Source organism: Monodelphis domestica, chromosome 4, assembly GCF_027887165.1.
Source record: "Monodelphis domestica isolate mMonDom1 chromosome 4, mMonDom1.pri, whole genome shotgun sequence".
In the NCBI taxonomy this organism is placed as follows: Eukaryota; Metazoa; Chordata; class Mammalia; order Didelphimorphia; family Didelphidae; genus Monodelphis; species Monodelphis domestica.
This window is the reverse complement of record NC_077230.1, coordinates 28,297,867-28,313,489: the sequence shown is the minus strand read 5'-3', so window position 1 is coordinate 28,313,489 and position 15,623 is coordinate 28,297,867. Positions and strand designations below refer to the sequence as shown.

The 15,623-nt window shown below is 34.7% G+C and overlaps 1 long non-coding RNA gene across 1 annotated transcript; it reads left to right on the top strand.

The window, feature by feature from the left end:
- Positions 1-4,588: 4,588 nt before the first annotated feature.
- Positions 4,589-12,306, top strand: LOC103104760 (uncharacterized). The gene is made up of 3 exons (XR_008918324.1): positions 4,589-4,790; positions 6,882-7,085; positions 9,015-12,306. It is a non-coding gene; the product is annotated as an uncharacterized LOC103104760 (long non-coding RNA).
- Positions 12,307-15,623: the final 3,317 nt, after the last annotated feature.

Below are 15,623 nucleotides of genomic sequence, written 5' to 3'. Positions count from 1 at the left end.
GGGAAATATTCCCAATTATTCAAATAACCAAGTCAACTGGCTTTTATAGAGAATTTTTAATTAAATACAAATGTGGAATTAAAGAAAAGAGAGAAAGAGAGAAAAAGGAAATAAGTATGAAGGGCCTTAAGCCAATATGGCCTAGACCTGAGTCTTAAGAGAGAGAATCATTCAGTCTTTTTTTTTTTTAACACTCACCACAAGATCTGTCTAAGCAAGGATTCTAGTGACACCAGGCCAGCATCCTCTCAGCTGCTTTCACCAGCTCCCTCCTTCATCTGAATGTTTAGAATCAGTCCTTCCTCAATCTGAATGTTTCAGAATGAGTCCTCCTCAATCTGATTGTTTCAGAATGACTTCAAGCTCTTCTAGCGAGCTCTTATTTTTAAGGGCAAAATCTCCTATGTCACCTCCCCTAAGTTCTTCTATCTACCAATCACTGAAGATGTTTTCCAAAAGACAGCCCATTTTGAATTCACAGCTGAGTAGATTAATCTCTTTAGTAAGTCAGAAAAAAAATGCTACTGTGTCGACTAATTTCATTAAGAGAAAACCCCTGAGTAAGTTTTCACCTTTTAGTCCTAAGTAGTTTACAAGTTGCCCCACCTTTATAGGCACCTAACATCCCATTGTATCAATTCCAAAAACAGCCATGGCTCAAAGAACTCCTTTCCTTTATAAGTATGGTTTTCAAGTACTTTCATTGTTTAGCAAGGAGTTTTCTGCCCTAAAGCAGTCTTAAGTATGGGTGGAATCAAGGTCCTCCCATAGCAAGGAGTTTTTCCCCCTAAAGCAGTCTTAAGTAGGGGTGGAATAGGGATACTCCCATAGCAAGGAGTTTTCACATTCAAGTAGAGTTCTCACTATCTGGTAGAGAATTATTTCAAGTAGGGAATTGGAGGATTCCTCAATGTGGAATAAAATGTTTAACATTCATAAGTCTGTGAAATTTTAAGGTTTACAAAGCAAATGTCTGAATATTTTAAATATTTTATCTTCATATAGTTGGTCTAGTAATTAGATTCATGCTATCGAACTAAAAAAAATAAAACTACATATTTAAAAATTCCAGACTCAGTATTCTCATTTCTTCTTCAAAATCATTTAATAAAGAAGTATTATTTTCATCATGTATTTGATAGGTAGTATTGCTGGATATTGTGTTAGATGAATATTTTCAATGATGTCAGGTTCTTTAATTTTTCCTTTTTAGATGTTCATATTTCTCCATTTTCCTCTTTTATTTCTTCTAATATGGGTTTGGGGATGGATTTATTTCTTAGTGTTATCCTCAATTTGTTTGTTGTGTGACTTGGGACAGAGGATACTATCGAGTAACAGCAATATGGTACTTTTTTCCAGGAGTGGTACAATTTGTTTCCAATTTTCTTATGATAAAATGACAAGAATATTGGCACATAAAGGAAGCACTCATCCTTTCAGTCTATTTTCCTTGTTTTTGTGATTTATTGACTTCTATTCCAGTACACATTGTCTTCTTATAGAAGGTAAGCATAAAGAAACCTCACACACTCTGCTGTCTTGTAAGTCAAGCCTGATCATTATAGTAACTTCATGCAGGTCCAGTCAGCAATTCTATGCTGCTTCTTCTAAATCTGCATCTCTGAGGAACAGTTATATTACATTGACTAGAATTATAGTCAAGCATCCAGTCATTCAGTTGGTCGACTAGCATTTATTAAATCTCTACTGTGTACAAGACATACTGGGAATACAAAAAAGACAAAAAAGTCCTTGCTTTCAAGGAGTTCAGAGTCTAATGAGAAAGACAAAATACAAACAGCTATGTTTAAATGAGATATATACAGGATACATAAGAGGTAGTCTCAGAAGGAACACATTGGCCTTAAGGAGAATTAAGAAAAGCCCATTCCAGAAATTCAGATTTAAACTGAGACTAAAGTGAAAACAGGGAAGCTAGGAAGTAGGGGTGAGGCGGGAAAAACAAAGGAAAATATTCAGAATTTGGAAATGGAGGATCAAGTTCAAAGAACAAAAAGGCCAGTTTTACTAGATCACAGAGTATACTAGGACAGAGGAAGGAAGTAATAATGTGTGCAAATACTAAAATGTTACAATGGCCAGATTAGGAAGGCCTTTAAAAACCTAAGAGATAATTTTAGATTTAATTTTGGAGATAAGAGCCACTAGATTCCTTTGAATACAGGTGGAGAGCAGTGATATGGTCAACTTGCATTTCAGGAAGATCACTAGGAAAGCTTGAAGGAGGCTGGATTGAAATGGAGAGACATTTGAAGTATCAGTTCAACCAAGAGACTATTGCAAACGAGTCTGCAGTAGGATGGTAACAGTGTAAGAACAACAACTTTTATTATTATTATTCCTACAACTTCTATTACTTCTTGTATAATTGGAAATCTGTTATCCTAAAAACTGCATTTCCCAGGAACCCACTGACTTCCTGTTGTTATGTACTTCCTGTAGAGTGAGGGATAAATTTAGTGGGGTTCCTGATCTTGTTCTCTTTCCTTCTTGGGTTAAGACTGTGGTGGTAAACAGGCTTTTTGAACAGATAGATTAGCCATGGGCACATGTTTGTTTTTTTTTTTTTACCTTTTTATTCCTTTATTTCTACTGATCATTAATAAATCTCTTAAAATATAATATTGAAATTATTTGACATTAATTTTAATTTTTACATTCTACTACTATTTCCTCCTTTTCCTCTTCTCCCTAAAACTCTTGCGACCATGTCTGTGACTTAGACTACAACTGTGATGAATAACTGCTACCACTACCATAGCCTACAGCAGTACCTCTCCCTCCAAAGGATTCTGCATCTCTAACAGGGAAGTTAGTTGTAACTGAGAAACTTCAGATAACTGCAAAAAAGGGGAGAGAAATCTATGTACTCAACCATCATCAATGGGATAAACTGCTGCATATACCTAGGTTGCTCTGTCCTTTATGTGATATTACCGCATGAACATCATGTTAACAGTTTAGGATTGCTCCTACTTACAGTGACAGCAATGGTGTCTGTAGGTGGGATTTTCACCATCTTCTCAATCCCTCAAAACAAGATTAAATGTCAAAGTCAATAATTATAATTAACATGTATTTATCTCTTTAAGGTTTATAAATTGTTTACCCAGAACACCCCAGAAAATAAAATAGTGTAAATACTTCAGATGAAAAACATGAGGCTCCACATGTTAAGTGGCTTGTCCATAATCTCATAACCAGAAAATGTCTGATGTCAAATTTGAATCCAAGTGTATTATCTCTAAGACTAGCCCACTATTCATGCTCCCACTCTAATCAAGATTTGTTCATTCAATACATTTGTTTTATTTCGTAACCTTATTTTCTTCCTTCTGACTTTTTTTGTCATTATCCCCTCCCCAACTCTAATCCTACTTTGATCTCCTTTCTCTCATCTCTGATATGTACCCCCAGGGGAAGCATGATCAGCATTCACATAAGGTGGTAAATCACTTAGTGACAGCCCTATATAGAGTGACTGACTAAATGATCACATTTGAGATCTCCCATGTGCAATTTGTTAGCTGAACACAGTAGAATGGCATTTGCTCCCAGGACTGCTGAATTTGCTTTTTATGATATATAGCATAAGCAAGACTTAGTAGTTACTCTGACAACTTAAATCAATGAATAATGGCTAATAAAGCATTCTGATGGATGTTTTCAGGCATCATACCCTTTCTTTGTGCTAATGACATTTCCCGAATATAACTAAGTGACACCCAAGGCTTCACACATTTTCCCCCATCAGCTTCTTCTCCTGATTTTATTTTGATTCTGCTCTTCCACTTCAGCCTTTTATTTCTATACAACTTTCTCATATAAAGTGAAATCACTTCTCATCAATTTCTTATTTAGATATGCTTACGTGGCATAATAGATGTCACTGAAGGTTTCTTTAAAAAATTTTAAAATACATTTTCTTTGTGTCTTTTTATAATTCAATTTCCTCTCTTTTGACATTCCCTGCCCCCCTTCCTAGGGAGTCATTCAATAGAACAAAAACTAAAAGTGAAAAGGCAAAAAAAAAATTCAGCAAAACTATTCAAAACAAAGAAAACCTGAGAAATTGAAATTTTCTACACTACTTGCCCACCACTTTTGCAATAGCATAGGAGGAGGTATCTTTTCATATCTCTTTTTTTGAGCCACATTTGTTTCTGTAATTGTGTACCCATATTTTTTCTGGTTTTGCTCTTTCCCTTTATATTGTTGTAGTAATTGTCTATGCCATTTTAATGGCTCTGATTACTTTCCTATACAGCAGTTAATGTAAGTCATTCCATGCTGCCATAAAATGCCTGACTATAAGTATTTTGTTGTACATATGCCTTTTCTTTCTTTTTATTAGTGGCCTTTTTGAGTGATAAGCCTAAAATGGAATTCCTTGTGTTGAAGGCAGGGACATTTTAATATCACTTAATTTGTATAATTTCAAGTTGCTTTTCAGTTGCTGCTGCTGCTCCCTCAGGGGCTGCTGCTGCTGCTGCTACCACTGCGGCTATAACTGCCACAGCTCTGAACTCCACCTCCCTGTGGCTGATATTTTCAAGGGTGTGTCTCTAGTGTAGCCCGCCATTTTGCCCTGAGGCTATCTTCCTCAGCTGCTGGGCCACTGCTGCTGCTTTAAGGGAGCCAGCTCCCTGCTCTTCTTCGAGGGTCACTGCCCAGGGTTGGCGCAGCCCTCGAGGGTGATTTTGTGGTGCTTTCAGCCAGCCCCCAAGAATTTGGAGATTTCCCTAGCCCTGGTTCTCACTGCCGGGGTGAGTGGGGGGAGGGTAGTCCCTTGTACCGTTTTGCCCCCTTAGAGCGTAGGAATTCAGTCTCACCACCTCAAGTTGTGTCTAGTGGAAGAGCCCCCATTCACTTGTCTTGTTTTGACCCCTTTCCTTTTGAGATGCTTTGTAATAACTTTCTGAAAGGTTCCAACTTTTCCTCCTGCTAAGCCGCCATCTTGGCTCTGCCTCCCCCAAGTTGCTTTTCAGAAGCTTTTTCTCATTTTAATCTCTATTAAACACCCCAGGAAAAAATATAAACACATATATTTATATATCTATATCTATATACTTATGTAGATATAAATAAATAGATAAAATATATAGAAATATAAAAATTTGTGTCCGCGTATAGAGACTATGACCCCAAACATGGAGGCATAAAGCCTCTTTTATAAGAGGACATTTGATATGAATCACATCTCCTCAAACTTGGATATTGGTTCCAAATCATAGCTATAACACCCTCTTTGATCTTGGGCAGGCAGAGTCCATCATGTACAGTCTAAAAAGCTATAGAATATCATATGAAGCAGAATTGAGAGGACATACAAATGAAATCGGGTAACTTTTGAAACCATCTGGGGACTAGTGCCACTGGAATAATCAAATGAGGCACCAGTACTTTATAGGCAGGGTAATTTCCCCCTATGAGATGAGCATGATATAAAAGCTATTGTACCTATTGACCTCACCAACAAATTTTGTGTCAAGTTAGGGATACGAGGCATCTTATAGATTCTTATTATGGCTTTAGCAAGAATCATCTACTCAAAGCTGCTGTATATAAAGTACAACAATGTGTATATGTGTGTGTGTGTGTGTGTTTGTTTTTAATTTTGTGTTTCTTCTTTCAATAATAGAGGAGATGGGAAGAAAAATGGGGACAAAATCATATACTAGGTCAACTTCGAAACAAACTCATAGAAAAACACAGCCCAAGTCAGCATTTAGAAATGCTTTCAAGCACTCTTTCAAATAATATCACTAAAAGAAATGTCTCCTTTTGAAATATGTGGTTGGTTGCTGGATGCCACTGAAAGTATATTTTGTCAGAGAAATATAAATTTCCATTTGGCATGGGATATGCCTGCATAGTTCTTGAAGTTTCATCAAATCTTTCATAAAATCCAGATACCCTTTGGTCTATTTTTAAATTATCCAGTTACATAGAATAATGGATAGAGTGCTAAGCCTAGGTCAAAAAATTTTGAGTTCAAATTCATTTTCAGTCACTAGTTCTGAGACCTTGAGCAGGCCACTAAACCTCTCAGTCTGCCTCAGTTTTCTCAACATAAAGACAGAAAAAAAAAAAACATTTATTAGACAACTATTGTGTGCCAGAAACTATACTGTGCACTTTAAAAACAGCATTTAATTTGATTCTCAAAACTGATTTGGGAGTTAGGTGCTATTACCTTATTTTACAGTTGAGGAAACTGAGTTAAATAGAAGTTAAGTGACTTCGTCCACAGTCACATAGCTAATAAGGATCAGAGGACACACCTTGAACTCCGATCTTTCTGATCTCAGGCTCAGTGCTTTATTCACTGTGCCACCTCTCTGATTCTGAGAGTGAAAAGAATAACTTTCTAACAAATGAAATTTTCCAATAATGAAATAGTATACTTTGTTAGACCCAGAGACTGGATGACCAGTTTTCCAAGATAGTGATAAAGGGATTGAAAAAAAATTTATTCTAATCCCTACTTCTTACTCTAAAACAATCATTCCACATTTTTTGAATTAAAGAAGCTTGGTTGCATAGAACTCAGCGATAGTTACTAGAATGGAGTAGGAAAAGTATACTTACTACTGTATTAGAAGTTTTATTAAATTTTTTGTCTTCATCCAGGCATGATATCATGATAGGAATTTTTTTAAATCCACTAGTATGTGGTGGCTGATTACATCATTTAACTAATATTATTAACATTTGTAATTATTATAGTAATAACAATCGTTTACATAATACCTACTATATGCCAGACACTGTACTAACAACTTAATAGATATAATTTCACTTGATACTCATGACAACCCTGGGAGATAGGTCCAACTCTTAACCTTATTTTATAGATGAGGAAATTGAGGCTGCTCCAAGGTCAAGCAGCAATCCCACAGGGCAAGGACTGGGTCAACATTCTGAGAGGACTGAGGAGAGAGGCAGTTGGGACTAACTGTTGCGTCTCTGGAAGAAGACAAGGTGGTGGAGGTGGCTCTCTCTGAAGGAAAAGACTTTGAAACTGCAAGGAAGTTGGACCATCTTGAAGGAGTGCTTGAGTGAGTGATTACTTCACATTGGTGTACAGTGTGGGTTAATCATCATTTCTATCTTGATCTTGTGTGGACCTGCAGAGCTGTCTTTGGGATTTCTGCTTTATGAAAGGAAATACTCCTATGTTGTGAGATTTCTTTGGTCCCTTTGTAAAGTTTAGGATTTTAATATCTGGTGTGGGTTAGAAGTAAGTTAGTCCCTGATTTCCTTTCTCCCTCTAGTTAAATAAGCCATCTCTCTCTCTCTCTCTCTCTCTCTCTCTCTCTCTCTCTCTCTCTCTCTCTCTCTCTCTCTCTCTCTCTCTCTCTCTCTCTTTCTTTTAACTCACCCTATAACGATATCTAAGAGCAGATTTGAACTCAGATCTTTCTGATTCCAGACCCAGTGCTCTGATAACCATTCCATTTAGCTCCCTAACTAAAAATATATCCTTTAATAGAATTAAACATGCAGTCAACATACTAGTGTTGAATTTGAATATCTTTACCCAATGAGATAAAGCACACTATGATAAATGGTCATCTTCACAGTAAAGAAGACTTAGGTGAAAATCTTATCACTAATAATAGCTATAAGCAAGTAATTCCAGTTACAGCTGAGTTACTGATCTGCCTCAGGAAAGGCAGAGGGAGTTTCAGCATATTGACATTACCCACATTAGTCAAAATCCATGCAGTTCTAGAAGTATGAGAGCAACAGAATTAAATAAAAACAAAACTACCCCAAATCCAGTTTAACACAGCCAATTGAAAACTTCTTGCACTGTAAATTCATGTCTCTTTTCAAGGCTAACTTTGTAATCATCAGTGATCTCTCAAGTGAGTTTCTATAAATAAACTATTTATATACCATGGAATAACTTTATTATTAATTTTGAGTTTGGAAAACTTTAAGTAACATCTTCTACTTGAGGAGAAAAAAGAAATGAAATGTAATTTATTAAAGTTGATAGGATAGTGATGAATCTATTTGAAAGAAAGGATATTTTGAGTACAGTTTCAAAATGTGACCTGGGGAACTGCATCCCCCCTGCATGCCTCAGGAGTCCATCCCTACTACTTCCTGGTGTGGGATTGGTTTTGAATGGATAATCCCATGCTGGGGGAGGGACCATGCTCCCTACTTTCTGGCATGGGATTGGTTTTGAATTGGACCAATCCTGTGCTAGGGAGGGGCCATGCTTCACTACTTCCTGGAGCCAGATTGGTCTATATAATGACCGATAATCCTTCACTTGGGAGGGACCTTTGAATCTGACAAGATTCAAAGTGTGTGTGGGGGGGGTCTAGTTAATTTCAGCTAGGGAATACAGGTGGGTTTGTTTCTTGTAATAACGTTTACAAAAGATCAGTCAGATAGCTTTTCTTGTCAGTCCTTTCAGTACTCTCTCCATAATGACCTCACTCTCTCTACATGTATGCATGCATGCATGCATGCATGCTTGTATGTATATGTGTGTTAAATACGTATGTGTATATACATATATGAGACATACTTCCTTGATACACTCACATATATTTGTTTGTCTGTATATGAGTGGGCTTTAAATAGGAGTGATACCTAAAATATCTTTGTCTTCAAATACATAAATACACATGCAAAAATATATGCTTTACATGTATATGCATACATACTTATGTGCATAACTATAGTATATGAGGAATGTCAGTACTGTATCATATATGCATATGAGTGAATGCATGTTAATTTGGGCTATTGTGCTAAAACTACACTGTCCTTTTATCATCATGCAGAGAAAGAAATAGCAGAGGTGTGAAACCATGATAAATTTAGTGTTATAAAAGCCTACTGGGGAAGGTGATTTCCTGGTTGCATAAAATGTACTCTGCCCTCTGTTATTTATAACTTTTAACATTGAAAATATTTGGTGTAGAGACATGATTAAGCAACTCTGTGAATACCTTTTGTTGCAGATATCATTAATCATGTAATAAGACAATTTTGAAGCAAACGTGTGGAAAAACATAGCCCAAGCCAACCTTCCACTTGAAATGTGTAGAAAAGCTACCAGGAACCCTATCAAGAAAAGTAAGTGCTCAGTTTAATTGGTTGTATAATGTAATGCATCTTCACTTGTCGGCTTCAATCCTCCAGAAATAATAATGTCTTCTTAATTTTGACAGGGTCCAGTTATTTTTTTTCTTTTTTCCTTTTTCTCTTTTGTTTTGTTTTACATTTATCCATGAAGCTTAAATCATAGCACCAGATGAGGTCTCTAGCATGTTTATGCCATGATGAATGTAATAAGCACAACTATGTTTCCTATGAAATACTATCATTAATAACTAAAAGTTTAACATCTTTATGGATCAGTTATGGGTTCTGTGCAACTGGAAAAATGTGAGAAACTCAATAAGCCTTGCCTATGACTTAGTTCATTTTCAGTATCTAATTAAATTCTATGATATACTATGCAATTCACCATGTGAAGGTCAATCCAGAGCATGCAGTTTCCAATATAGTGTGCTAGAAACTAAGCCTTTTAGATATCTTACATAGCAAACCAAATATTCAATTGTGCATTTGGGAAATATATGTTCTCATCTCAATATTCAGTTTTAAGATTGCAGGAGGAAGTCATAAAATGTGGACATTGCAATAGGGTATTGCTGAAATAGGCAAACATGACAAATAGAAAAATAGGATGCCAAACATCATCTTTATGAGAAGCTACTAGAGTTTAGATCCTGGATAATAAGGATGGTATGTGTTCTCTCTATCCAGTTCTTAGTTTGGAGCAATGTTAAGAGTGGATGCTTACTAATTGTTCATTGAAACAGCTAGATAGACACATTGATAATGATAAATTTTCTAATCCCTTTATATTTATACAATTACATTATTCCCATATATGAATAAATAAGTATGTTAGAGGTCAAAAGTATGAATGAAATTGATGAATGAATGAATGAAAATTCTTCTCCTTCTAGATTTATATCATTATATCATACAAATAAAAAAATAAAGCAGTCTTTAGATGTGAAAAATCTAACTCATAACTTTAATTTGGGCATTCCTAGCCAAGTAGTCAATGAATAAACGAACATTTATTGTCTACTGTATGGAAGGCATTCTGCTAAGTATTGGAGATGAAAATAATAAGAAAATTGGTTTCTATACTTAGGAGCTTCCAAATGAAGGTGTGCAGGGTAGAGCTTTTTAAAAATTCCTCTCTGTCTGTCTGTCTGTCTCTCTCTCACACACACACACACACATTAAATAGTCCTTCAATCAGAAGGGAGAGACAACTTTGGTACTGAGCTGGAATTGAATATCAAAGCTGAAAGAATCTCCATGAGGATGAGATTACTTATGATGAGATTATATTAGAGGAGCAGATTGTTCATTCAGTCTGAAAAAGAGAATTTGATGGCCAATGAGGTAATTGGAAATGAGAAGATTGGAAATGGATTAGGACTTGTTTGGTGAGCAATAAGAAACAGAAAGTAGAATATGTGGAGAAGAATTGTGAAGTTTAAGGCTTAGAATTTAGACAAATCACTACATAGCTCAGAAATAACAGAAACCTCAACTCAGGGAGTACCAATGAAATAATTTATTCACTTTGGCATCTACTCAACCTAAAACATCAAAGTCAATTTGTTGGAACAGCAATAGCTGAATTTACTAAATATCAATGACTTAATAATGTAGGGAATGCCTAATGTAAGAAACAAGATGTATGCTACCAGGATCATGACCTGTTTACTACTTAATGTAATAGGTAGATAGTAAGGAGTTGTCTGACGGGAAGTTAGATGGCCTAGTGGTTAGAATGTTTAGCCCAGAGTTAGGAAAACTCATTTTCCTGAGTTTAAATCTGGCTTCATACAATATTTATGTTACCCTGGGTAAGTCACTCAAGCCTGTTTGCCTCAGTTTCCTCATCTGAAAATTTGTTAGAAACAAAAATGAAAAGTCATTCTAGTATCTTTGCGAAGAAAACCCCAAGTTGGGTCACAAAGAGTCAAGTATAGCTTAAACAATAAAACAGGGTTGTCTGAAACACATAGAATGTGTCACTTGTCCAGAGTTACAAATACATTAGATGTTATAAATATAAGAATTTAGGTATCCCTGACCCCAAGATTACCCTGTGCTGTTTCTCTATTTATTCAGCCACACACAAAAAAGTGGGAAACTTCATAGTTATATAATATTTAAAGTACCACAGTTTTCCCTCCAGAAAGGACATCAGAGATAATTGAATCTCATCATCTTATATATGCAAGAAGAAAGTTATGGTTCTTGGTCCAGCATTATGCAATAAAATGATGTTTACAGTGATAGCATCAAAGAAACCAGGTAATATATATGTAGCATAATTATTATATTTTATACTTCACATGAATAAATGGAGTATCAGAGGAATTCAATGACTTATTCAATGTTACAAAACTAAAATGTCAGTGGTAGAATCTGAAAACAGGTCTGAGGATATCTGCCCATTCTTCTTCACAGAGCATAACTCTAACTGCAACAAAAAGAATCTAAGAAAGACTTTTCCTTCCTCTGGGATGAGTAATGTCTGTAGTCAGTACCCTCCAGGATAAAATATAGGTAATACAACTGAATTATAGTTTCAGAACACTAAATGATACCCTAGTGCCCTGTGAGGTTAATATACCCTCCAAAAGAGTCAAAGAACATAATTCATAATCAGAGCAGATTATAGGCACTGTCAAAAACATGTAGGCAACTATTCTTCAATTCTATGAAATTCTATGAAACTTGTGTGTGTGCTGAAAATCAAGAGTTAGTGTCTAGTAAAAAGAATGTTGAATCTGTAGTCAGATAATTTGTTTTGAATACAAACCTTTGAATATATGCAGAACTCTCATCTGTGAAAAGGGGATACTTAATAATAATAATATTAATAACATTATCTTCTAGCATTATAAAATCAAATGAGAATGCAGAAAATAAAATATTAAATACATGTAAATTAAAATTTTAATGTCTGAAAGTTTGATGAGATTTGAATTTGGCAGCATTTGGAATGGAATATTCCTTTAGTCTCTTGGTTCTCTGTACCTGTTACATCTCACTTCTTTGCTTTGTCAATTTCTGTCCATCATTTTGAATGAGTCAAATGTTACCTTTTCTATCATCTTGTATGTCAGTTAAGATCTTTTTCCTGAAATTTCTGCACTTATGTGGTTCTCAATATTTTTGGTGTTAGTTCTTACCCTTTTGAAATTATCAAGTGCCTCAAATAATTTCTTTTAGGTTACATCTATCAATACTTATTAACTTAAAAATTAAATCTGATGTTTTAAAATATGTAATTATTTATTTAAGAGTAATAAATTATAAATCAACAGATAAAAGTTTATGGAAAATAATTGTTTTTCTGAAACGAAAAATTCAGTGAGAACACTAACATTCCTATGTATGTATATGTGTGTGTTTTCAAAATCTCTTTAATGTCTATTAATTGAAGACAACTGAGTTTTCATATTTACTTTTGAATTCAGTCTGTTTTGATATGTTGTTTTGGTTGAAGTATATGAAGAAAATTCATCCTCATAGATAATTAGCTGAGAAAGCAAAGAATATTTTAATTGGCAAATAACATTTTAATATTAAAATGAAAACAATTTTTAATTTTATCTCCACTCCCTGAAAGTATCCAAAATAACCCAGGAATCTATGGATTACACTTTTAAACTGCTAAAGTATTTATCATGTAACTTTATTATGATTACCTGTTTTTATATCAGTTCCCTTCTGCTTTGAAAGCTCCTTGAGGGGACAGAATATGTTTTATCAGTTCTTTCTATTTTTTTCTCAGTATCTCCCAAATTATTCATTTACTTTTGCTGAATGAATAATTTACAATTGTCAGAGACTTTTTTCTAAGATGACACAGATAGGAAATAATCGGACCTGGATTTGAACTTTTACCTTCTGACTATAGCTCAGTGATACTTTCTACTACATCATAATCTGGAGCTATTTTCTTCCCAGCACTTATTATTCTTAGGGTTTCTATGAAATGGGAGTAGTTTTATATCTCTGAACAGTAAAATAAAATAAGGAATAATTATAAAAAATGCATTAAACTTAATAATAGAATTATTACAATGATCATATTTCCCTTAACTAATTAATTAAAAATGCATGACATACTAATTATCATTTTCTTCCTCCCTGCTATACAAAGTATGCCAAGGAAAACATAAAGGAAGAATTTTTCCTCTTTGTTTTTGTGTGTATGTGTAGTAGGAACCAGACATTTTTAGAGCTTAGATAAATTCTTTTAATCTGTCTAGTGAATGACTCTGATTGCCTCTAACCAGCCAGGAATCCAGATGACCTACCATATGATGTATTCCATTTGGTCTGTCTAAAAAAAAGCACATTAGTGCTGTACTGAAAACAAGTAAAATTTGGACTTCAGTTATTACATTTTCCCCAGTAGGAAAATTAGAAATTCACTTATGGTGGTTACTTGATGTTTTTCTTAAAGGTCTATCAAAACAAGTTTGGTTAAAGTCTTCCAGTCTCAAAATTACCATGTACATCTCAGTCAAGGCTTTGTTTAAAAATATTTAAAAACATTCAAGGCAATAATTCTTAATTTAGGGTTCATAAATTTACAAACATACACAAATATATTGATAACTATATTTCAATATCCTAAAAAAAGACTTGCATATTTCACCAGACCATCAAAATTATCAAAGAGAAAGGAGAGAGAGAACCCAGATATAATTCTTTGAATCATAGATTTACAATTGAAAAGGACCTCGGACTGGGAATATGTATATAATTTGTTCCAAAAATTTCATTTAATAGTTAAGGGAACTGAGGCCCAGACATATGTTTCCTGCCTAAATGTTTACATTTATTATTAAGAAGCAGGGCAATCATTTGAATTCTGTTGATCTGAATCCAAATTCAGTGTACATTTATCTTCTCATTATGCATCTTTGAAGATATGAATGTTTTGATATTTCTAGAATATTATCTTTATTATATGTTCTAGTGGAACAAATATACTACATACAACAACATATCTAGGGAATGTTGATTTTTGTAAATATACCTAAGACTATGGAATAGCAAACTATTTTATATTATGATTAATTTCTCTTGACTAATTCATGTCATAAGAATCAAAACATCCTGTACAAAAAAAAATTAAAAATATATTTTCAATGGAGCAGAGATCCATTAATTTCCTTTCCAACTTTCCTGTCTGTCTCAAAGAGAAAAAATGTCTTAATATACTGGATGGCTTAGTGCCACAATTAACTTCCTGACTATGAGATAAGAATAGGAGATTCCATCCCATTAACCTTTTTTTTTGTTCCATGGCTTTCAAACTTTGAGATGCTGGCCTTATTCATAGAGCTGACAAGGGAAGCCCGAGAAATATCTCAGCATAACCCATGGCTTTGGAAACAGAAGCATTCAAATATTTTCTTCATATGGATTTGGCTCCCTGATCTGTTTCTCTCTTTACCAATGTTGTTTTTTGAATTGGTTCACAAAATCCTCCTTAGATGCAAAGCCAAATTGTTAAGGGCAATGGATTTAAAGTCATAGCAACAGGGTATGAAACTTGACTCTATCTCCACCAAAAATATGACTTGGACCAAATCAATTGACCACTCTAGACCTCAGTTTCCTCATTTGTAAAATTAGGGATGATAATATATGGTCTCCAACAGTATTTTTCTAAAGCACTCAAACTAAATTATCAGTGATAAAAGAATCCCTTTACAAAGTAGTCAGGAGAAAAGAATAGGTGTTTTTTTTTTGTTGTTGTTGTTGTTTTTTAGTGTACCTATTGCATTTTTTCTCCTTTCCGTCTGGAGACTCCTGGGGTACTGGGTTAATAGTCTTTAAAACTATGTAGAACTTTAACACATCTGTCATTTTCACTTTCATATATCTAGTATGCTTCCAAAAAAGTGACAACCCCATATCTTTTGAACTCCAAGGCCTGAACTTTGCCCACTAAATCACTCTGTTTCTGCCTTTTCATTACTGATCACACTTTATAACAGTTAACAAAGTAAGCAATGCCCTGAATCTTATATCCATACATTGTCATAATGATGGAGCAGGGCGAAAGTAGATGGATTGCTGGGAACCATTTGGACAATGGAGCTTTATAATATGAATTTTCTCCAAGAGGGTAATCATGGCATGCTATACACCACAGGCCAGATTGGATTCTTGCTTAGATAAACTAAAAGCTTTTTTCTCTATCTAATCTGTAGGGTAGTGTGGGTTTTCCACAATATAGAATGATGGGCTCGGGGCAGCTGCTACTTACAGATTCAATTTATAATGAGTCTTATATTGAATGGGACTCAGATATCATAATATTCTCCCCCCTTTTCCTAGCTAATGTTAACAAAGCCACTCATGTTCAGCCTTATTCTACTCTTTAATCACCATTAATATCACTCTATAGAAAATCCCAGTCTTCTTCTCTTCTCAGCATAACTCTCTAGGACAAGGATTACCCTCTGTACTTAAAAATCTCATCCAGCTGCACTGGGCCA